Genomic DNA, 23960 nt, shown 5'->3' with positions numbered 1-23960 from the left:
TGGTAGCCTCCACCTTAGGAAAACAAACAGACAGGGCCTGGAGGCAACTGCCTGAGGAAACAACATCTGTCACAGAGTTGCTATCCAAACAGGTTCCCCTAGACGCCCGAGGGTCCAGCTTCACAACCCTATTTCTGAATATTTGCCTCCATCCTAGGTTACCTCCACTGCCCTCTGGGTTCACCTCTGTGTTTCCTCTGCATCTTTCATCCTGGACACCAGTCAGGGCCTGAAAACCCAACACCAAAGCACCTACAGGTTTGATGCTGCCACTGCCAACTAACACCATGGTGCTTTCATCTAGGGACAACAGCCAGGATCTGAAAGTCCACTTCTGAGTCCCCACAAGGTGGTACAACTGAGAGTCCCGTTCTCTTTTCTCTCCTGCTAACAACCAACTTATACTGATTCCACTTTCTCTCTTCCTATGATCTAATACCTCTATGTTCTCACCTACTTCTTCATAAACATCACATCCTACAACCCCTTCTCTCTTCATCCACCATTAGAAACTGTACACACTATTGCAAACCTACTGTTTACATTGTAGGTAATAATTGAACGCATCATTTTGTTTGTTGCAATAAAACTGTAAACAACTTAATAGGGACTAATTGATTTAAAGCTGCATATTTTTCACATTGGGTGCCCTTCATATTGATCTCCCCCTTAAAGGTGAGGTATTGGAAACCTGCAAGGACACTATAAATCTATAGGGTTTAAAATGTAATACTTCAAATCTGCACTGCTAGAGGGGAAGACACAAGGACATAATGAAAAACCAAGGGAAGAAAGCACCCCAAATAAATCAAGACACTACAATAAATAACTCATTGACAGCACAGTAGAAAAAATATCAGAGTAGGAGTTCAGAAAGTACATGATTAAAATGATCTGCAAAGTAAGGTGATATACAACAGCAATGCGGGAAGCAAATATTATTTCAATAAAGGGATAGAGATTCTGAAAACAATCAGAAATCCTTGAAATGAAGAAACAATGAACCAAAAAAAAACTCAATAGAAAATTTAACCAACAGACTAGATCACTTGGAAGACAGATTCTCAGACAATAGAGAAAAAATATATAATCATGAAAATAAAGTTGACCACACAGTGAAGATGGTAAGGAACCATGAACTGAACCTCCAAGAACTATGGGATAACATGGAAACACCAAATTTAAGAATTATCAGGGTACAGCAGTTGCAGAGACAAAAACCAAAGGAATGCACAGTCTTTTCAATGAAATAATAACAGAAAATTTCCCAAATATGAAGAATGAAATGGAAAATCAAATCCAACAGACTTATAGAACAACAAATGTACAAAATTACCACAGACCAAACTAAGGCACATTATAATGAAAATGCCTGGCATACAAAATAAAGATAGAATTTTAAAGGCTGCAAAGGAAAAGTGTCGTACATCATATCAGGGGATTAAACCCTACTCTTTTTTCAGCCAGAGTCATACTCATGCCCCAATTGGTGGTCATTCTCCTCAGGATGCACACAGCAGCTGAGCCACATCAGATTTGGAATCAGCATCAACAGCTCCCAGTTGAATACACAACTGCTCAGTCTATTAACTCACCCAGGAATTGGCAGGAAGGGTGGAAAGGGCTTCTGCTCCTGATGACCAAACATTTTACATAAAACACCATTGCCTTCAACGTGGGTTGACATCATTCATCAGATGGTTCTCACTGGAGGTGACAAAAGTCCATGGGGAATTGATAAAAATGCAGGTGTGTTCTGAAGCTTTCCTGACAGTAGGAGATCAGTGTTTAAGGACTCCCTGGATTTGGTATGTTGCCTACACATGAGAAGTGTTGACCCCCAGGGTCCACTGGGAACTGAAAGTGCTAGCTCAAGTATGTGACAGGACTTTCATTGATCGCTGATGTGGTAGATATGAAAATTCACTTATCTCAGTCCTTAAATCCTGGAAGAATGAAACCCAGTCTCATGCGTCAATCAGAAGGTAAAGACGGACTGGACCCCAGATCCAGTTACAGTCCACCCCCATATCTAATGACCCTAATGCAGGTCCTTTTCCTTTAGAATCAAACAGTCATCAGTGCATGTTCCTCAACATCCTTCCAGGCTATTATCACTACACTGTACCTCTCAGTTTCATGTAAAAATTCTATATGAAAACTCTTTGTAATGCAAATAAATGGAAAAGAATGACTTTCTTCAGGTCCCAGGTATTGATCACTGGTGTATATGGCAGCATTGCTGTGGGGTCCTGCCCATGAACTCATGCCCAGATCATCATGCTCACGGTCACTGAATGAGTCCAAAATTGCTGAATCCCATGAAACTTTGGATCACTGGTCAAAATTTGCTTTTATCAAGCAGTTAAATTGACGACAAGAACAAGTTAATGATTCTTTTAAATTTCCTTTAAAGGCTAGTCTCCCAAAATCTCCCACAACTTCCAATGGTGGCTACAGCTGAACTCCAGCCCCACAACGAGAGAACTCATCATCATGACGCATGAGTTCCTGTGGTTTGAAGGGTTACCTTTTCCTTTTCTGGTTACAGCATTGAAGGTATAAAAGAAGCATGTACTAAGTTTGTCATAAAGGATGAAGATACAGTAATGGTGTCGTACCCTAAATCAGGTAAGGAATCGGGACAGGAAATATTCATGGAAAAGGTGAGAGCTACGTCCTTGTGCACTCAGCAGATGGATGGAATGTGCTCCACATGCCAGGGAGCCCTGCTCTGGGAGGAAGGGGTAGTGCCCCAGCCACTTCCATTCAGACAATTGCCGAGAGTGAAACAAGTGCTCAGCAGGGATCATCTTAGGTATTGGAAGAGCGTATAGGAGTGAATCCTACGCAGATTCAGGTGTTTGTGTGATGGCATGGGAGAAATGGGTGGTGAGGAGGACCAGTGAAGACTAACGGCAAAAGAGCAGCTCAGTAGAAATAAAAAGACTGAATAGGAGATCATGTGGAGAAGAAGGCTATTTTAGAGTAGGAGAATCAGAATGGGAAAAGGCTGGGAATCAAAAATGTGCAGGGAAATTGTAAGGGACTGAAAGGGCAGGCATCCTGCATCCTTGGGAGTGAAACTGGGGCAGGTGCAGTGCAAACTGAGTGACAATTGAGGCCATGGAATCAGAAGGGATGGGGTGTTGGAAAGTCAAGAAGAGTGGGAACATCATAAAAGGATCTCAGAAAATAGCCAAGAGGTGGAAGCAACCTCAAATGCATTGACAAGTGAATGCATAAGCAAGGTGTGGCATATAAATGCAATGGAATAAAAGTCAGCCTTAACAAGGAAAAATATTCAGACACCTTCTACAACATAGGTCAATCCTGAGGGCATTGTGCTAAATGATATGTTGAGCATAGAAGGACAAATACTATATGATTCCATTGGTGCAAATACCTAGTGTAGATAAGTTCATAGAAACAGAAATCACCATGGTGGATCCAGGGGCTGAAACATGGACATAAGTAGGGAAATGCTGTTAAATAGCAGAGAGTTCCAGTTCTTAAAGATGAACAGGTTCTGAACATTGGCTGACAAAAACAAGAACATGATTAACACTACTTAGCACTACCCAAATGCATGCTTTGAATGGGTATAAGGTTATGTTTATGTTATGGATTTTGTCATGAATTTTTTTGTTCACAAGTGAGTTTGAAATGAGTGACCATCACTTTTCCGTCCTTATCTAGGAACCCACTGGTTGATTCAAATTCTCTGCCTGATTCACTCCAAAGGTGATACCAAATGGATTCAGTCTGTGCACATCTGGAAACGCTCACCTTGTTTAGAGTCATGTCAGGGTGTCAAACGATTAAATGACAGAGAAGGCCCACGACTCCTGACCTCTCACCTCCCCATTCATCTCTTCCCCAAATCTTTCTTCACTTCCAAGGCCAAGGTAAGTGTCTAATGTTTCATCAATGCTTTTTGTCCTTCATGGGCCTAGATAAATCCTGTAGATCTTGCTAGGCTGTCTGCTCATGGGGTAGGTTGGGAGAGACCTGAGATTCTCAGACACTAGGTGAGGCTGATGAGGCCACAACTCAGACCACAATTGAGTGCAAGGATGTGGACCATTGCACTCATTAGCTAGCCTGAATTCAGGGATAAGAGGACTGCTAATGCCAGAGTCTTATATAACCACATCTTACGTGCAACCAGAATTTATAACTGCATCTACACTAGAGTATCCCTCTGTTCTTGCTCTTGAAGACGTTAGCCGATATTAATTCAATAAAAGCCTCCTGCCAGGTTAGTGGAAGCCCCCAAGTCAGAATTGCTCATATAGAGTGCAGAGTATGCCTACATCGATAAATGCATAAATCCTGGGACTGCTCAGGAACTTGACTCTCTATTCTAACCACCACAGCCCACTGCATGTCAATGTGCTTTGTGATCAGCAGCCACTTCAACTTCCCCATGGCTGAGGATTAATCAGCATGGACCATGGATATCCAAGATCTAAGGTGTCACAGGTTATTTGTAGAAACATGCTTTCTAAAAGTGTTTGTTGACTTCTGATTTTTTTCATATGTTTCTTTAAACATGACCAAGAAACCTAGATTAATGAACTCCTGTCTTGGAAAGTGCCTCACAGTGAGGCTGCTCCAATACACACAATTCCATGTCTCCTGTTGGGTTTCCTTAACCTCTGCCTCATTAAACTGAGGCCTAAGAAGACATTAGACCTGCAAGAATAACACCAAGACAGTTGATGCAACTCATTTCAAATTCTGATGTTCCACCACCACTGGTGTGTGTGATGTGTGTGTGTGTTTGTGTGTGTTTTCGTTAAACACTGGCCTCTTAATATATACATATGTACATAGTTAAGCAAGGATACTCCAGATCAGACTTAGACATTTCTACAGTCCAGAAGGATTCCCCAGGCCCCTTCTACCAATCGGTGCCCACAAACTGAGGGAAACCCACCCTGGAATTCAGTTACAGATTACTTCACTTATTCTTGAATTTGTATAAATGCCTTCATGCTTTATGAAAGTAATGTCTGTGCAATTCTCAAAGGTCTTTTGTGTGTCAATGACCGTATATTGTTATGAATCTCAATATTCCATAACTTCTTAATCCATTCTGCTTTAGTGATCATTATGGGAGAACAGAAAAATAATTCAACAATTACCATTTAAAACTTTCCAGCAGCTTCCTCTATTCAGTAGACTAATAACCCAGAAATAAGAAAAACATTATACCTCTTCTATTCCTATCAAGGAATATGAAATAGGAAGTTTACAATGTATATTTTATTAAGGAATACTATAACTAATTTGTTAAAGGAACCCACTGAAGTTCAATAGAGATTCAGTAAGAACTGCCTGAGGAAAGATCAAGGTGGAAAATGATGATTGAGGCTGATTTTCCATTCTCTCATTTTTTCTTAATTTAAGGTGCTATATCTCATGAGAAATCCCAAAGATGTTCTTGTATCAGGTTATTATTTTTGGACTACATCAGACCTTCCTAAGAAACCAGAGTCACTGGAACAATGGTTTAAATGCTTCATCCAAGGAAATGGTGAGAATTCTGAGACATAAGATCTGCTTCCCCAACTCGACTGGCCTTTCTCCTAATTTCCTGGTATCACTTTTCTATTCTTTTCCGTATACTTTCCACATTTGATAGAAAACAGACAACCCCTGACTTTGTGAGTCTGACTTCTTTCAATAGCATGTTATTCTCCAGTTCCATTCTTTTTCCTGCAAGTGACAGAATTGAGTTCTTCTTTATGATTGAGTAAGCCATGTCATGTATATGGAGTACATTTTCTGTACCCATTCATCAGTCAGTGGACACCTAGGCTGGCTCCATAACGTAGCTGCTGTGATTGAACTGTTATTAACATGGACATGCATGTACTGCTATACTATGCTGACTTTAATTCCTTTGGATAAATATCAAGCGGTTCTACAACCAAGGCATATGGTGGTTCAATTCCTAGTCTTTTGAGAAAATCCCATACTGATATCCATGCTGGTGATACTAATTTTAAGTGTTCTTTTTCACTCACATCCTGACAGCATTTATTGTTATTTGTGTTCTTGATGATTCTAACTGGAGTGAGATGCAATCTCAGTGTTGCTTTAATTTGATTTTATCTGGTTGTTAAAGATGTTGACAATCTTTTTGATAAAATTGTTTGCCATCATATTTCTCCTTCTGAGAAATATTGTCATTTACCCATCTATTCATTGGGTTATTTCATTTTCAGTGTTAAGATTTCTGAGTTCTTTATATATTCTGGGGATTAATCCTCTCTCATAGAAGTAGCTGGCAAAGATTTTCTCCCATTCTGTAGCCCCTCTCTTCTTTGTCTCATTCCCTTTGCCGTGCAGAAACTTTTTAACTTGATGCCATTTCATTTACCAATTCTTGGTTTTGTTTCCTGAACACTAGGAGTCTTATGGAGAAAGTCATTCCTGCATCTACACATTGACATGAAGGTGCTTTGTTTCCTACTAGTAGTTCCAGTGTTGATGGTCTAATTCATGTTTTTTTTTTTTCCTTTGGTGAATATTTATTTCTAATTGGGGTTAGGTAAAACATAGGATGTCCAGGTAAATATAAATCTCAGATAGACAATGAAATGTTTAGTATAAACATGTACAGTATTTGGCATAAACTATTACTAAAAATTATTCATTGTATCTTACACAAACTTTACTATGTTTCTTGTATTTTTTTTTTACAAAAAAAAATTTATTTATTTTATTTTTCCCCTCCCCCCACCCCTCCCACCCCTCTTTTCCCTCTACACAGTCCTTCTTTCTTTCATTCTTACCGCTCTTCTTAGCCTAACTCTAAACTTAACCCTAAACCCAATGCTAGCCCCTCCCACCCGCCATTATATATCCTCATCCGCTTATCAGCGAGATCATTCATCCTTTAGTTTTTTGAGATTGGCTTATCTTACTTAGCATGATATTCTCCAGTTTTGACCATTTGCCTACAAATGCCATGTTTTTATCATTCTTCATTGCAGAGTAATATTCCATTGTATAAATATGCCACAGTTTCTTTATCCATTCATCAACTGAAAGGCATCTAGGTTGGTTCCACAATCTGGCTATGGTGAATTGAGCAGCAATGAACATTGATGTGGCTGTATCTCTGTAGTATGCTGATTTTAAGTCCTTTGGGTATAGGCCAAGGAGTGGGATAGCTGGGTCAAATGGTGTTTCCATTCCAAGCTTTCTGAGGAATCTCCACACTGCTTTCCAGAGTGGCTGCACTAATTTGCAACCCCACCAGCAATGTATGAGTGTTCCTTTTTCACCACATCCTCGCCAACACCTATTGTTGCTTGTATTCTTGATAATCGCCATTTTAATTGGGGTGAGATGAAATCTTAGGGTAGTTTTGATTTGCATTTCCCTTATTACTAGGGATGTTGAACATTTTTTCATATATCTGGTGATTACTTGTACATCTTCTTCTGTGAAGTGTCTGTTCATTTCCTTAGCCCATTTGTTGATTGGATTATTTGTATTCTTCGTGTAGAGTTTTTTGAGTTCTTTGTAGATTCTGGAAATTAGCGCTCTATCTGAGGTATGGTTGGCAAAGATATTCTCCCACTCTGTAGGCTCTCTCTTCACATTTCTGATAGTTTCCTTTGCTGAGAGAAAGCTTTTAAGTTTGAATCTATCCCAGTTGTTGATTCTTGCTTTTATTTCTTGTGCTATGGGAGTCCTGTTAAGGAAGTCTGATCCTAAGCCAACAAGTTGAAGATTTGGACCTACTTTTTCTTCTATAAGATGCAGGGTCTCTGGTCTGATTCCGAGGTCCTTGATCCATTTTGAGTTGAGTTTTGTGTAGGGTGAGAGATAGGGGTTTAATTTCATTCTATTGCATATGGTTTTCCAGTTTTCCCAGCACCATTTGTTGAAGAGGCTATCTTTTCTCCATTGCATATTGTTGGAACCTTTGTCTAGTATGAGAAAATTGTATTTATTTGGGTTTGTGTCCATGTCCTCTATTCTGTACCATTGATCTACCTGTCTATTTTGGTACCAATACCATGCCGTTTTTGTTACTATTGCTTTGTAGTAGAGTTGAAGATCTGGTATTGCAAAACCCCCTGCTTCGCTCTTGCTACTGAGGATTGCTTTAGCTATTCTAGGTTTTTTATTCTTCCAGATGAATTTCATAATTGCTTGCTCTATTTCTGCAAGGTACATCATTGGGATTTTAATTGGAATTGCATTGAATCTGTATAGCACTTTAGGTAGTATAGCCATTTTGACGATATTGATTCTGCCTATCCAGGAACATGGGAGATCTTTCCATCTTCTAAGATTTTCTTTAATTTCTTTCTTTAGTGTTCTGTAGTTCTCATTGTAGAGGTCTTTCACCTCTTTTGTGAGATTGATTCCCAAGTATTTTATTTTTTTCGATGCTATTGTGAATGGGGTAGTTTTCCTAATTTCTCATGTTTTATTGATCCACTTTGAGTTCATTTTTTGCAGGATTTAGCTTCATTCTTCTATTTGCAGGTATTCAGACTTCCAGGCACCATTTATTAAATAGACTGTTTCCTCCTATATTTGCATTTGGTGTCTTTGTTAAGAATCAGATGAGTCTGTCTGTGAAGGTTTGTCTCCGTGTCTTCTATTCTAATCAATTGATCTATGGGCCTGTATGATATAAGTTCAATTTTTCTGTTACTACACCTCTTTGGTATGATTTGAGATTGGGAAGACGTTGGAATGTGATGCCTTCAGCATTACTCTTTGTGTGTGAGTGTGTGTGTTGGGGACTAGACCAGGGCCGAGCACATGACAGTCAAGTCCTCTGCCACTGAGCCACATGCCAGCTCTTCATCAATGTTCTCACTGCTCAGATGGCTTTAGATTTTTGTGTATCATTTCAATTTTTGGACTCTTCCTTCGATTTCTCTGAAGAATGTCAATGGTATTTGATAGGGATTGCATTGACTCTGTAGATTTCTTTTGCTAATATGTCAATTTTGATTCTGGTGATCCAAGAACAAAAGAGGGCTTTTCAACTTCTCATGCCTTCTTCAATTTCATTCTTCAGTATTCTATAATTCTCATTGAAAGAGATTTTTCTCCACTGTAGATAGATTACATCCAGGGTTTCTTGAGTATTGTTTGATATGGTACCAGGGACTGAACGCAGGAGTGCTTAACTACTCAGTCACATCACCAGTCCTTTTTTAGATGTTGCTCTTTGCTGAGGGCCTCACTAAGTTCCTCAGGCTGGTTCTCACCTCCCAATCCTCCTGCCTCACCTTCCTGAGTCCCTGGGATTGTAACCATCTGTCACCAAGCCTGGATACCTAGGATTTTTTAAGACCATTGTGAATAGAATTGTATTCCTGATTCCTTCCTCAGCAGATTCATTATTGTTATGAAGAAAAGATATGGTTCTTGTATGTTGACTTTACATCCTGCTTCTTGCAGAATTTGGTAATCCATTCTAGAAGTGTTTGGGGAGACTTTTTGGGTCTTCAAAGCATAGTACCTTATCATCTGAAAACAGTGATAATTTGGCTTCATTCCTACTTGGAATTTTTTGATTCCCTTTTTCTGCCTGATTTCTAAGAGTAGAGTTTCAAGAACTCTATTGAATGGGAGCCATAAGTCTGGACATCATTGCATTGTTCCTGATCTTAGGAGAAATGTTTACAGTTTTTCACCAATTAGCATGTAATTGACTTTGGGTTTGACACATATAGTCTTATGATGTTCAGACAACTTCTTTTGTCAAGGATAATTCTTTGAATGTGGTAAAGACCCTATATAAATTTTCACATGTTGAACCAAACTTACATTCTTAGAATGAATCCAGCACATCATGATGTATAATCTTACTGTTGTATAGGATTTGGTAATATTTTAGTAGGTTTTCTGTGTCTGTGTTCATCAGAAATAGTGTTATTTGACTTGATATGTCCTTGGCTTGGGTATCAGGATGCTACTAGTTTCATAGAATGAATTCAGGAATGGTCCCCATCTCTGTTTCAATACCTAGTTTTAGGAGCATTTATCAATATACCTAAATCAAGCTGTCAGAGTGTGATGAGTGACAGGGACAGTCCAGCCCCTGTTTTGGTAGTGTGTAACCTGCACCCCTGTGCCTGACCTGCAGTGGCCTATGGATCATGGTTTGAGCACATTCGTGGCTGGATGTCCATGAGACACAGGGAGAACATCCTGCTGCTGAGTTATGAAGAGCTGCAGAAGGTGAGAACGCCCTCATAGTCAGTGCCTGCCACTACACAACTTCCTTGCTCCCTCTTGATCCTCAGTGTCTCTACTCCACATTTCCTGTCAATGCACAGCCTCTTGGAGAACACTGGGATATAAAAACTATGGGTCTCCTTTGCCCTGCTCCTGCTTGGTCCTCCCCATGCTCTGAGCCCTTTCTCCATGCCTCTCTTCCTGGGTTTCATCTGGGAACAACTAAAGGGCCCTTCCACACACTGGGGCAGGTGCCAGGGCTTATGCTCACACCTGTGGCTCTCAAGGTTTCTCTGTGCAGAACCCAGGATGCTGACAGAGGCCTACTCATCACAATGGACAGGCAGAAAGCACTAACCCAGAATGTGTCCCTCTCTCTGGCTTCTCCCCTTGACTGACAAGGTGGTGAGAAGATGAGAAGTCACTCTGTGTGACTCCTCTGAGAGGTCAGGGGCTGGAGTGACAGGAAAGGTCTGCAGATGGTGCTGAGCACTGGGGTGGGTCCAGGTAGAGCTGGACAACCGGAAGACCTCTACCTATCCGAGCACAGGATGGTGACTGTGGATGACAGTCATTGTGCCTTTCCACATTGCAAATGGAGAGTCTGTTCAAATTTCCCAAGTAAATATCTGAGTGTATAGATAGGACACTTACACTGATGGATATAGCACGCTGAATATCTACTGATTCTAAGTTGATTTTTCTATTGGTGCACGACCATGCCACACTGACCTGCACAAAGCTGCACAGTTGTGTGTGAGTTTACTAGGTCCAAATGTAACTGAAATCTGTAGAATTTTTAGAAATATCATTCAGAATTATTAAACAATGTAGGAAAACAAAACAGTGAACAGACCTTAGAAAACATGTGGACTGTTAGTGATGTCTTAGGGATGGAGCAGATGCCATATGCAAGCTGTCCGCTTCCCCTGGTGAAAGGCCTCTGGTCTCCTTCCTGCAGCTACTTCATGTTCTCCTGTGTTCTCAGCATGAAGTCAGTTCTCACCAAGGAGCCCTGGATCCATGTTCACCTACCTCAGCAGCAAGCTCCCACACTTCCCTGTAATTTTCCCTACAAATCGCACAACACTTTTTAAATTACTGCCACAGTTGTTTCTTATTGTTCTGTAGTAACTGGGGCTCAGGGGATAAAAATAATAATAAAGCACTGTTATCCTTAAGGGAAGGTGTAGGAGCCAAAGCAAATTCTTTTTCCTTCCAAATATACATGTCCTTGGTGGGATCTCCCAGGGATATCCATTCATAATCATGGGTCTTAAGCTGAGGAAGATATTCCAAACCCTATGTGTTATTCAAGTGCCAGTTATGGGACACAGCATCATCTGGGGTAAGGAGGAGTCTTTGGGGCTTAGTCTCCTGGCCTTATTTTGCACTTCAAGAGTCTCTTTAGAACTCCTGACACCTGCCTTGGGGTGTCCTAAACTCAACCACACTGGGAAACAATCCTGGTCTTCATATCACACACCCTTTCTGCCCCTCTTCCTGTCCCCTTTTGCTTTCTCCCTCCTTCTGGAATCCATCTCAGCCTTTTCCCATTTGGATACATCTTCCTCTCCTTTTTCTCCCCACATCCCTCCTACCACTCCCATTCCAATCTTCCCATGTCTGCTGTCTTTCCCTTTCACAGCCTCACTCTTTCTTGTTCATACTTTAGGACCCAAGAAGCACCATAGAGAAGATCTGTCAATTCCTGGGAAAGAAGCTAAATCCAGAAGAACTGGATTCAGTCCTCAAGAATAGCTCCTTCCACGTTATGAAACAAAACAAAATGTCTACTCTTGAAATATTTCCTGTGTCTTTAACTAATCTGCACTTCTCAATGGCAAGGAAAGGTAAATGCTCTGGTTTCAGAATGCATGAGATTACTTAGAGGGCACTCTTGTCTTTAACACTCAAAACTAAGACTAAAGGTGTTTGAACATAACAAATTTCATCATTCATGGCCCTGAAAGTTGCTTGTGTGCCCTTTGAAAAATATATTTCCATGTTACTGGTATTGGCTGCAGGTATCTGGGGAAAGCTGATTCAGTGATGGAAAGGAGGGTGGTTTTGGAGATGGTGGTGTCTGGGCTACTCCACTGCTGACTCACCGTAGAGAACTGCCCTAAAGAAAGAGATTCCCAAAGAAAGAGCAAACTGAAGAAGGTAGAGAGGAGGTCGTTTGCCAGGAGACATTGTCAGGCCTCCTTCTTGTGAGGAAAGATGAATCCCATCAACACACTTGGATTCAGGCCTATTGAAAACGTCTACTGCAAGTGATGTGAGAATCTCTTTTTCCAAAATTCCTCCAGTTCTCATGTATCTGGAATGGTGAACCATGGAATAAATCTACCAAATGCTTCAAAGATACTCAACGGGTCAGGATTCCTGCACACAGTGCACATGGAGCACAGAGGGATAAACCAGAGGACTGGGCTGGGGATGTTACTCGCTGAGAGAGCAGATTCTAGCAGAAGAAATCAATGAAGATTGTCTGATAATGAAGACAACAATGAAAATAAGAGTAAGAATGAGTTGTTATAAGATTGCAACGACATGTTAGGCATTCTGCTACTTTAGTGTTTACATAAATATAACATATTAGCATAGATATTTTTATATATTTATTAATTGTACTATTATATGAAATAATTTTAATGATACATAATATAACACTTAATCATTTAAGTGAAGGCTTTATATCCAAATCGTTAGTTTCCATTTCACCCCAATATTCTCAATGGTAAAGCCTCCGGGGCTTCCTAAATTCTTATCTGTACAAAAGGGTATGATCCTCATATTTTATTCACTCTTTATTAATCCTGCCAACAACATTTACTGAGTATATAGCATGTCATTCTTTGCAGCACCAAGAATGAGACAATTAATAGAAAGTGTTGACTTCCTAATATGTTAAAAACATAGCATATGCACATTCCTAAAGAAAATGCCTAGAACATGCCATGTTTGATCATTGCTGTGAAGTGAACGAGGGTGGGGTGTTCAGTCTGAACTGAGGGCCTCACTGAGTAACTGCATTGAAGTGAATATTTGAAAGAGGCAAATGAACAAGACGTGAATGCGTCCAGCAGGACAGCACTCTAGGGTGAGGTCAAGACATGTAAAGAGCCTGCAGAGGGGGAGCCTGGCATGTTTAAAGCTGGGCAGTCCCAGGGGTGGCGTCTGGAACAACAAGGACCCTATGCCCAGAAGCACAAAAGCACCAAGGGACTTACCTGAAAGAGACTGGAAGTCCTGGGAGACTCGGAACCAGAAGTGACTGGAGCCGCTGGACCTGGCAACGCATCAGGGTGGGTGTCAGGGGTAGAATAGCTTCTATCAGAGAATGGCCAAAGCAGACTAGTTGTCATCTGATCTGATCACCCAGGTCAGAAATTCTGTTATCTTGGGCCAAAGGGGTAAAAAAAGAAGTGGTCAGGCTTAGTTATATTCCAGATATTCTGATTTTATACCCAGCACTGTGGCTTATGGATTTGGTACAAGATGGTTGGGGAGAGAGGGGGAGTCAGGACACACTATAGAGGCAGGTAGAAGTGTAAAAGCATATGGTGCCCAGGCAGCAGGAGGGCTCACCATGACCCAGTGGACAGGAGGCAGGCGAGATCAACATGACCCAGTGATCATTATACTGCTTTGACAGTGTAAGGAGAAGATCTGTCTTCAGACCTTTCACTAGATCTGATCTGTCTCTCCTTCATGTTTCCAGGCATCTGTGGGGACTGGAAGAATCACTTCACAGTGGCCCAAGATGAAGCCTTTAATAAAGTATACCAAAGACCTGTTCCCATGGGAATAATGTCCAAGAGATTCTGGGTCTTATATGGATGCTGATAAATGTTGTCCTGTCCTGGAATGAGTACAGAACTGGGGCATTCTAGAATAAAACCCTTTTCTACAGGAAAAGGGAGGGAAGAATGAGATGGCATAAAGAACCAATGAAATATAAACTAATAATGGAACAAAAGGAAATCTAGCTGAGTTGAGAAGGAGAATGGGAGAAGGGAGCAGGCACAGCAGGGATTGGGGAGCGAGAGCTGAAATGCCTTTCCCTGCAGGGATGAGTGTTTCTGGATCTACCCAACTACTGTGCATAACAAATCTAACACTCTGACACAAAATTAAAAACCTACTTCCTTAGAGTTAGGGTTAGGGAGGGGGCAAGAATGGAGGAAGGAAGTCTGTAGAGAGGGAAAAGAGGGGTGGGAAGTGTGGGGAGAAGGGAAAAATAACAGAATGAATCAAACATTACCCTATGTAAATTTATGATTACACAAATGGTATGCCTTAACGCCATGTACAAACAGAGAAACAACATATATCCCATTTGTTTACAATAAAAAAAAATCTCAAAAAAAAAAAACATACTTCCTCACTCTGGGGCCCGGAATTATACATTTTGCTTCTCTGATCACTTGCTTCTTAAAAGTGACTGGGATTTCTCAATTCAATTCATCACTTTCTAGCTTTTGAAAGTACTTTGTAGTCTTTCAAATGCATAGAAGGTCAGACACAGAATATGAATATCACAAACAATTGTGTCTAATTCTTAAAACAAGAATAGAATGTAGAAGAAGCTAAGGTTCCTTTTCATTGACATCTATCTCCAGAATCCATGATGAAGATGATCTGCAGGAGTCTAATTTCCAACCTAGTTTTGTTTTCATTCCTAGTGGTGTAAACACCATAAATAACAAGTGCTGGGTATGGAACTTTCATAAGGTACCTAAATGGTGAGTGGTAAGATACATTCACAGACTTACTATTCAGCAGTTATCCTTGGTTTTATCTGAGCTGATGTGCATAGAGTACTTCAGAACTGAATTGAGGCTTGACACACTGTAGAGTTACCAGTTTCCTGTAAATGTCTCTGGGTTCCCTTCACCAATTTCCCCATATTTCCTTGGACAAGTAAGAAAAAACCAAGGTCAGAGTTTTCCTCTGGTGAACATTTAGAACTGAACTTGACTGTTCACTTTTAGTCTCTTGTAGGTGTAACAAAATGTTTCTCCAATCATCTTTGAATGAAGGTAAAAGCCAAATCAACTCCTTTACCACTGGTCACTTTGAGATGACTGTGGAATTCATTAATTTTGGAGGTCAAGCAGCTGAGCTACAGAGCATTAGTCTCCTACTACCTTGCTGTAGAAAACACCTCTTCCATGAGGGTATGATGATAACAGTTGCTTAGCATTCTTTTTGGTGAGGTAGGTAACAGGGATTGAACTCGGGGCCCTTGACCACTAAACCACAAAGGGAGCTCTATTTTGTATTTTATTAGGGACAAGGTCTCAGTGAGTGGCTTAGCATGTCACTTTTATAGAGACTGGCTTTAAACAAGCAATCCTCCTGCCTCAGCCTCCTGAGACCATGGGATTACAGGCATGTGCCACCACCCCTGGCTCAGTTGTGTAGGAATCTTTAAAGCATTTGTAGATCATTTGGAAACATTCTGACTCTTCACTTGCTGCTGCAGATGTCCAATGGTTCACTGAAAACAGAAACGAGAAGCATGCCCTCTCTGCCCTCTTGTTATATATCTCTTCTCTGTTAGTGTAAAACTTTGGGCCAGGATTTTGCTCAACTCACCAGGTAAACATACTCATCATTTCTCAAGTAGCTCCTCCGGACTCAAATACAGGTTGATTTGACCTCGGCCTACCTAACTTGCCTCCTCCCATGAAGGCTGCATACAGCAACAGAAAGTTAGCCAAGACTCTGTCCCTTCCAGGCCTTGGGAATGGCTCCTAAGGTCTCCAGTCAGAAGCTCATTCCTGCCCACTCCCCTACCTGCCCCTTCTTTGCCCCCCTGTGGTCCTTTAGGATACAGGGTCCCCATCATGGCTTTCCTGCTGAGAGCCTACTATCTTCTTGGACTTGCTAGCTATTCAAATTAACCCCTCTCCTTCCCTATCAACTTGGCCTCAAAATCTTGGCCTTTTTCAGTGGGTAACAAATGGATTCCATTCTGACAATTCTGTTGTCAATTAGACATGACATTCCTTCTTTAAGCGTTTTCTAATGTTCTTAATTATTACTGGCATTTGTGTCCTTGTATTTGTCTTGTACCTGTGTTGCTCAGGATGTGAGCACAGGTTCTCAGGGCAGTGCTCTCTGTTAATTCAGGCTCCTCTTAGAATTGCTGATGATATGCAGGCTCCCAATATGAGAAACTAAGAGATGGCACCATGCGGAAAGACTTGTTTGATGCAATTTACCTGCAGCGTCTATCATGGTGGTTATCGTACATTTTAGCTAAAAATTAAACAAACAGTAAATTGTTTTTCTTGGTGAGATAGACAGGTCAGAACTTTGACCTGCCTATAAAACAAATATTGACCCATGAATTCAAGTACTATCATCTCTCTCTCTCTCTCTCTCTCTCTCTCTCTCTCTCTCCTTTCACTTTTCCCCCTCTCTGGCATTACCTATCCCCAACATGAATCATTTACACCTCAATATTGAGAAAACCATCAAACATTATCCCACTTTTCTCAAACTCTGCCCCTTCACAAAAGAATACTATTCAGAAACCTATAAACCTCAAGTGAGAAACAGGAAAAAACAATGAAAATCGTCAAAAATGAAGATGAAATTCAAAGGAGCACCATCAACTTCACAATCACCAAATTCAAGGAGCATTACAAACATAATGGGGGAAGGAAAGATGAACAATCTTGAAAACACAAAGGTCATTTCAGAAAATGGTTAAATACAGAAGACTGGCAAAGAAGATCAGACACAGAAAAATTGCAGGTTACAGGCAAGGAACCAATATTTGTAATCAATAGAACACTCATAAAACTAGAAGTGTCTTAAGCTGACATATCTATAGGGCAAACCAGTAGGTGGAAACATTTACTCTGAGTAGACAATGCCAATTAGTGTCCATGTAAACTATATACCTTGAAGCAGCCTGATTACTTCAAGCTTCCACAAAGGGCAATATTGTTAAAAAAAAAAAAACCACCTTACTTCTAACTTCTAACTAATTCAAAGTATATGAGGCATCATTGTCAATCACAGTGTGCCACAGAACACCAGGACATGTTCCTCCAAGTTATGAACCTGTGCAATGACGTAGCTCCCTCCATCACTCCTCCCTACCATTCCTGGTCTCTGCTAAGCACTATTCTGATGTTCTGCAGTTCTGATGTTGATTTTTCTAAGTTCCTTTCAGGTGTAGTATTGGTTTTCCATTAGCTGGCATATGTCACTTATAATGTCCTGTAGGTCCATCCATGCTGCATATACAGTAGGATCGCATGACTGTCACACTGAACAGATGACATTGATTATATCTGCCACATTCTTTTTGTCCATTCATCAGATAACAGACTTTAGCTACCGGAAAATTTTATCACTCTAGTGGGAGATGACACAACACCAACACTCAGGGGCAGTAAGTGTGAGGGAAATGCTATAAAACTACTCATATAAGTATGTGTACCAACAATTTTACAACCAATGAAATGTCCATTGAATATAAGGGACTCACACAAAAGTGTACACAGTCAACAATGCGGCAGTTGTTCTCACCTGCTATTCCAGTGGAATCCAATAGGCATCAGCACTGCACACTCTCCATATGTAAAACACAGTTCTACCTCGATGGACACCAAGGCCCATGAATTTGCAGTGTGTTAGTTAATGAACGCAGTAAATTCTGTCCACACAGGTAAAATGGCATGGTGACTTAGATCATGCCACAAGCAGATGACTTGAAATTTGAATCCCCACCTCATACTTTACCAACAGTGAGAACTTAGAAAGTTTACTTAACATCTTAGGACATACTTTTGTGAATGCTAAACTGGTTGAATACCTTTTTATACTATATGGAACTTGGGGGTTTTGTTTTAAAGTAGAATCATCATTCTAATTTAGCCATTTTATTGTTATAAATTCTAGTACTAGAAACAAGACAAGCAACAGTGACCAAACAAAACTCCTCAGCACACACATGTGCTACATATTGTTTTACTTGCTTGCCACATATTATCATGTACAGTCCAGCAAATTCATGAGTAAGGTGCTATTGGTACCTGCATTTTTATAAAAGGAACGTGGGTCAGAAAGCAGTGTAGACCACACAGTAAATGTAAAAGACAACATGTGAATCCAGAGAGACTGACAACAGAGACAGCATTTGTAAAATTAATAATTGCCTATGATAATAATTTTCCTCATTGGAAGAAATGACAATCAATTTCTCTTTTGTTCAAACAGTCACAGGGTTTTCCATCAAACTACCCATGTTCTAAACATGACACATGTATTTCATTTATGTTTTTCCATGACCAGTGTCTAAATCATTCCACCCCAGGAAACATAAAGACATTGGTAACAGTTATGCAAGCAGTCAACAACCAAAGCTTTCCCAGTATTATCCATGAACCAGAGATGATTAACTGGACATTGCAGGCATAGTTGCCAGCAAAGCCTAAACTTTGCTCTCCAGTCTTCAGACCCACAAATACAAATTGGCCTCTCTGACTGCTGACGTGGATTTGCTAAAATGTGAGGATTGGAGGAGGAAGAGAGAACTTCCTGCCATCCTCCAGGAATATTTTGGCAGACAGAGCCAAAACGTCAATGAACTGAAATCAAATTGTGCTTGGACAGTTTGAGGAATGGCAGGAAGGCCGCTGGATTGAAATGGGAGTGGTTTGCTACTCAGCTCTAGAGATACTTTGACTCTCTCCCAAAATATGGAGTACAATGTGCTTGGAACTCACTCCACGGTCGAGCTCTTGCCTAGATCACATGAGATCACAAGTCAATCCCCACAAATGTAACAAAAATCTTTCTGAGCTGTGCATCTGTGAAACACAGGTATTAAACAACCCCTGTCACAGATACAGAGTGAGTCATTTAGCTAACATGCCCACTAAAACAAAGGAAATTCCAGGATTGGAAAGTTAGTCTACCCGATGATAAAGCTCACATATTCTCCTTGGTTTGAAAGACACATTGCAGAAGTTCTCAATGGAAACTGCCAAATATATCTTCCCTTTTGTAGAGAGAAAAATTGACCCACGGCCACCCCTCGCTTCTGCCCAGAGGAGAGCACCTGTCCACACAGGTCCTCCTGGCTCCCCAGGCCAGCCTCCATCTTGGAACACTGCAGAGGCCTCCATAGCCCCCTCCACATGGTAGCCTCCACCTTAGGAAAACAAACAGACAGGGCCTGGAGGCAACTGCCTGAGGAAACAACATCTCCACAGAGTTGCTATCCAAACAGGTTCCCCTAGACGCCGGAGGGCCCAGCTAAACAGCCCTATTTCTGAACATTTGCCTCCATCCTAGGTCACCTCCACTGCCCTCTTGGTTCACCTCTGTGTTTCCTCTGCATCTTCCATCCTGGGACACCAGTCAGGGCCTGAAAACCCAACAGAAAAGCACCTACAGGTTTGATGCTGCCGCTGCCAACTAACACCATGGTGCTTCCACCTAGGGACAACAGCCAGGATCTGAAAGTCCACTTCTGAGGACCCCATAAGGTGTACACACTATTGCAAACCTACTGTTTACATTGTAGGTAATAATGGAACACATAGTTTCTGTTTGTTGCAATAAAACTATAAACATCTTGATAGGGACTAATTGATTTAAAGCTGCATATTTTTCACATTGGGTGCCCTTCATATTGATCTCCCCCTTAAAGGTGAGGTATTGGAAACCTGCAGGGACACTATAAATCTATAGGGTTTAAAATGTAACACTCAAATCTGCACTGCTAGAGGGGAAGACACAAGGACATAATGAAAAAACAAGGGAAGAAAGCACCCCAAACAAACCAAGACACTACAATAAAGAACTCATAGACAGCACAGTGGAAGAAATATCAGAGAAGGAGTTCAGAAAGTACATGATTAAAATGATCTGCAAAGTCTAGGATGATATACAACAGCAATGCAGAAAGCAAATATTATTTCAATACAGGGATAGAGATTCTGAAAACAATCAGAAATCCTTGAAATGAAAAAACAATAAACCAAATTAAAAACTCAATAGAAATTTCAACCAATAGACTAGATCACTTGGAAGACAGAACCTCAGACAATAAAGACAAAATATATAATCTTAAAAATAAATTTGACCACACAGTGAAGATGCTAAGGAACCATGAACAGAACCTCCAAGAACTATGGGATAACATGAAACACCAAATTAAAGAATTATCAGTGTAGAGGAAGGTGCAGAGACAAAAACCAAAGGAATGCACAGTCTTTTCAATGAAATAATAACAGAAAATTTTCTCAATCTGACGAATGAAATGGAAAATCAAATCCAAGAGGCTTATAGGACAACAAATGTACAAAATTACCACAGAACAAACCAGAGACATTATAATGAAAATGCCTGGCATACAAAATAAAGATAGAATTTTAAAGGCTGCAAAAGAAAAGTGTCATACACGATATCGGGGGATTAAATACTACTCTTATTTCAGCCAGAGTCATACTCATGCCCCAATTGGTGGTCATTCTCCCCAGGATGCACACAGCAGCTGAGCCACATCAGATTTAGAATCAGCATCAACAGCTCCCAGTTGAATACACAACTGCTCAGTCTATTAACTCACCCAGGAATTGGCAGGCAGAGTGGAAAGGGCTTCTGCTCCTAATGACCAAACATTCGACATAAAACACCATTGCCTTCAACGTGTGTTGACATCATTCATCAGATGGTTCTCACTGGAGGTGACAGAAGTCCATGGGGAATTGATGAAATTGCAGGTGTGTCCTGAAGCATTCCTGACAGCAGGAGATCAGTGTTTAAGGACTCCCTGGATTTGGTATGTTGCCTACACATGTGAAGTGTTGACCCCCAGGGTCCACTGGGAACTGAAAGTGCTAGCACAAGTATGTGACAGGGCTTTCATTGATCGCTGATGTGGTAGATATGAAAATTCACTTATCTCAGTCCTTAAATCCTGGAAGAATGAAACCCAGTCTCATGCATCAATTAGAAGGTAAAGAAGGACTGGAATCCAGATCCAGTTACAATCTACCCCCATATCTAATGACTCTAAAGCAGGTCCTTTTCCTTTAGAATCAATGAGTCATCAGTGCATGTTCCTCAACATCCTTCCAGACTATTATCACTACACTGTATCTCTCAGTTTCATGTAAAAATTCTATACGAAAACTCTTTGTAATGCAAATAAATGGAAAAGAATGGCTTTCTTCATGTCCCAGGTATTGCTCACTGGTGTGTATGGCAGCACTTGCTGTGGGGTCCTGCCCTTGAACTCACGCCCAGATCATCATGCTCATGGTCACTGAATGTGTCCAAAATTGCTCAATCCCATGAAATTTTGGATCACCCGTCAAAATTTGCTTTTACCAACCGGTTAAATTGACAACAAGAAAAAGTTAATGATTCTTTGAAATTTCCTTTAAAGGCTAGTCTTCCTAAATCTCTCACAAACTTCCAATGGGTGCTACAACTGAACTCAAGCCCCTCAACCAGAGAACTCATCATTATGACATATGAGTTCCTTTGGTGTGAAGATTTACCTTTCCCTGATTTGGGTTACAGCATTGAAGGTATAAAAGAAGCATGTACTAAGTTTGTGATAAAGGATGAAGATACAGTAATGGTGTCGTACCCTAAATCAAGTAAGGAATCAGGACAGGAAACACCCATGAGAAAGGTGAGAGCTACGTCCTTGTGCACTCAGCAGATGGATGGAATGTGCTCCACATGCCAGGGAGCCCTGCTCTGGGAGGAAGGGGCAGTGCCCCAGCCACTTCCATTCAGACAATTGCAGAGAGTGAGACAAGTGCTCAGCAGGGATCATCTTAGGTATTGGAAGAGCGTATAGGAGTGAATCCTAAGCAGATTCAGGTGTTTGTGTGATGGCATGGGAGAAATGGGTGGTCAGGAGGACCAGTGAAGACTAACAGCAAAAGAGCAGATCAGTAGAAATAAAAAGACTGAATAGGAGATCATGTGCAGAAGAAGGCTATTTTAGTAGCAGAATCAGAATGGGAAAAGGTTGGGAATCAAAAATGAGGAGGGAAATTGCAAGGGACTGAAAGGGCATGCATCCTGCTACCTTGGGAGTGGAACTAGGGGCAGGAGCAGTGCAAACTGAGTGACAATGGAGGCCAAGGAATCAGAAGGGGTGGGGTGTTGGAAAGTCAAGAAGAGTGGGAACATCATAAAAGGATCTCAGCTAATAGCCAAGGGGTGGAAGCAACCTCAAGTGCATTGACAAGCGAATGCATAAACAAGGTGTGGCATATTAATACAATGGAATAAAATTCATCATTAACAACGAAAAATATTCAGACACCTTCTACAACATAGATCAATCCTGAGGGCATTGTGCTAAATGCATATGTTGGGCACAAAAGGACAAATTCTATATGATTCCATTGGTCCAAATACCTAGTGTAGATAAGTTCATAGAAACAGAAAGCACCATGGTGGATCCAGGGACTGAAACATGGACATAAGTAGGGAAATGCTGTTAAAAAGCAGAGAGTTCCAGTTGTTAAAGATGAACAGGTTCTGAACATTGGCTGACAAAACAAGAACATGATTAACACTGCTTAGCACTACCTGATTGCATGCTTTGAATGGGTACATGATTATATTTATGTTATGAATTTTATCATGGTTTTTTGTTCACAAGTCAGGTTGAAATGAATGAACATCACTTTTCCTTCCTTATCTAGGAACCCACTGGTTGGTTGAAATTCTCTGCCTGATTCACTCCAAAGGGGATACCAAGTGGATTCAGTCTGTGCCCATCTGGAAACACTCACCCTGGTTAGAGACAAGACTGGGTTGCAAATTGCTAAATGAGAGTGAAAGACCGAGACTCCTGACCTCTCACCTTCCCTTTCATCTATTCCCCAAATCTTTCTTCACTTCCAAGGCCAAGGTAGTGTCTAATGTTTCATCAATGCTTTTTGTCCTTCATGTGCCTAGATAAACACTGTAGATCTTGCCAGACTGTCTGCTCATGGGGTAGGTTGGGAGAGACCTCAAATTCTCAGACACTAGGTGAGGTTGATGAGGCCACAACTCAGACCACACTTGAGTGCAAGGATGTGGACCATTGCACTCATTACCTAGCCTGAATTCAGGGATAAGAGGACTGTCTAAGGCCAGAGTCTTAGAAAACCACATCTTATGTGCAACCAGAATTTATGACTGCATCTACACTAGAGTATCCCTCCTTTCCTGCTCTTGAAGATGTTAGCTGATATTAATTCAATAAAAGCCTCCTGCCAGGTCGGTGGAAGCCCCCAAGTCAGAATTGCCCATATGGAGTGCAGAGTATGCTCACATCGATAAATGCATAAATCCTGGGACTGCTCAGGAGCCTGCCTCTGTATTCTACCCACTGCAGTCCACTGCATGTCAATGTGCTTTGTGATCAGCAGCCACTTGAGCCTCCCCAAGGCTGAGGATTAGTCAGCATGGACCATGGATATCCAAGATCTAAGGTGCCACAGGTTATTTGTAGAAACATGCTTTCTAAAAGTGTTTGTTGACTTCTGATTTTTTTCATATGTTTCTTTAAAGATCACCAAGAATCCTAGATTAATGAACTCCTGTCTTGGAAAGTGCCTCACAGTGAGGCTGCTCCAATACACATAATTCCATGTCTCCTGTTGGGTTTCATTAACCTCTGCCTCATTAAACTGAAGCCTAAGAAGACATTAGACCTGCAAGAATAACACCCAGACAGT

General features: G+C 41.0%; 1 pseudogene; it reads left to right on the top strand.

Moving 5' to 3' along the window:
• Positions 1-2496: 2496 nt before the first annotated feature.
• Positions 2497-23960, top strand: part of LOC124974888 (sulfotransferase 2A1-like) — a 62626-nt pseudogene continuing 41162 nt past the window's right edge.

Source organism: Sciurus carolinensis, unplaced genomic scaffold (genome assembly GCF_902686445.1).
Source record: "Sciurus carolinensis unplaced genomic scaffold, mSciCar1.2, whole genome shotgun sequence".
Lineage (NCBI taxonomy): Eukaryota > Metazoa > Chordata > Mammalia > Rodentia > Sciuridae > Sciurus > Sciurus carolinensis.
Note: the sequence above shows the minus strand (reverse complement) of the source record. Positions and strands in the feature narration are given on the sequence as shown.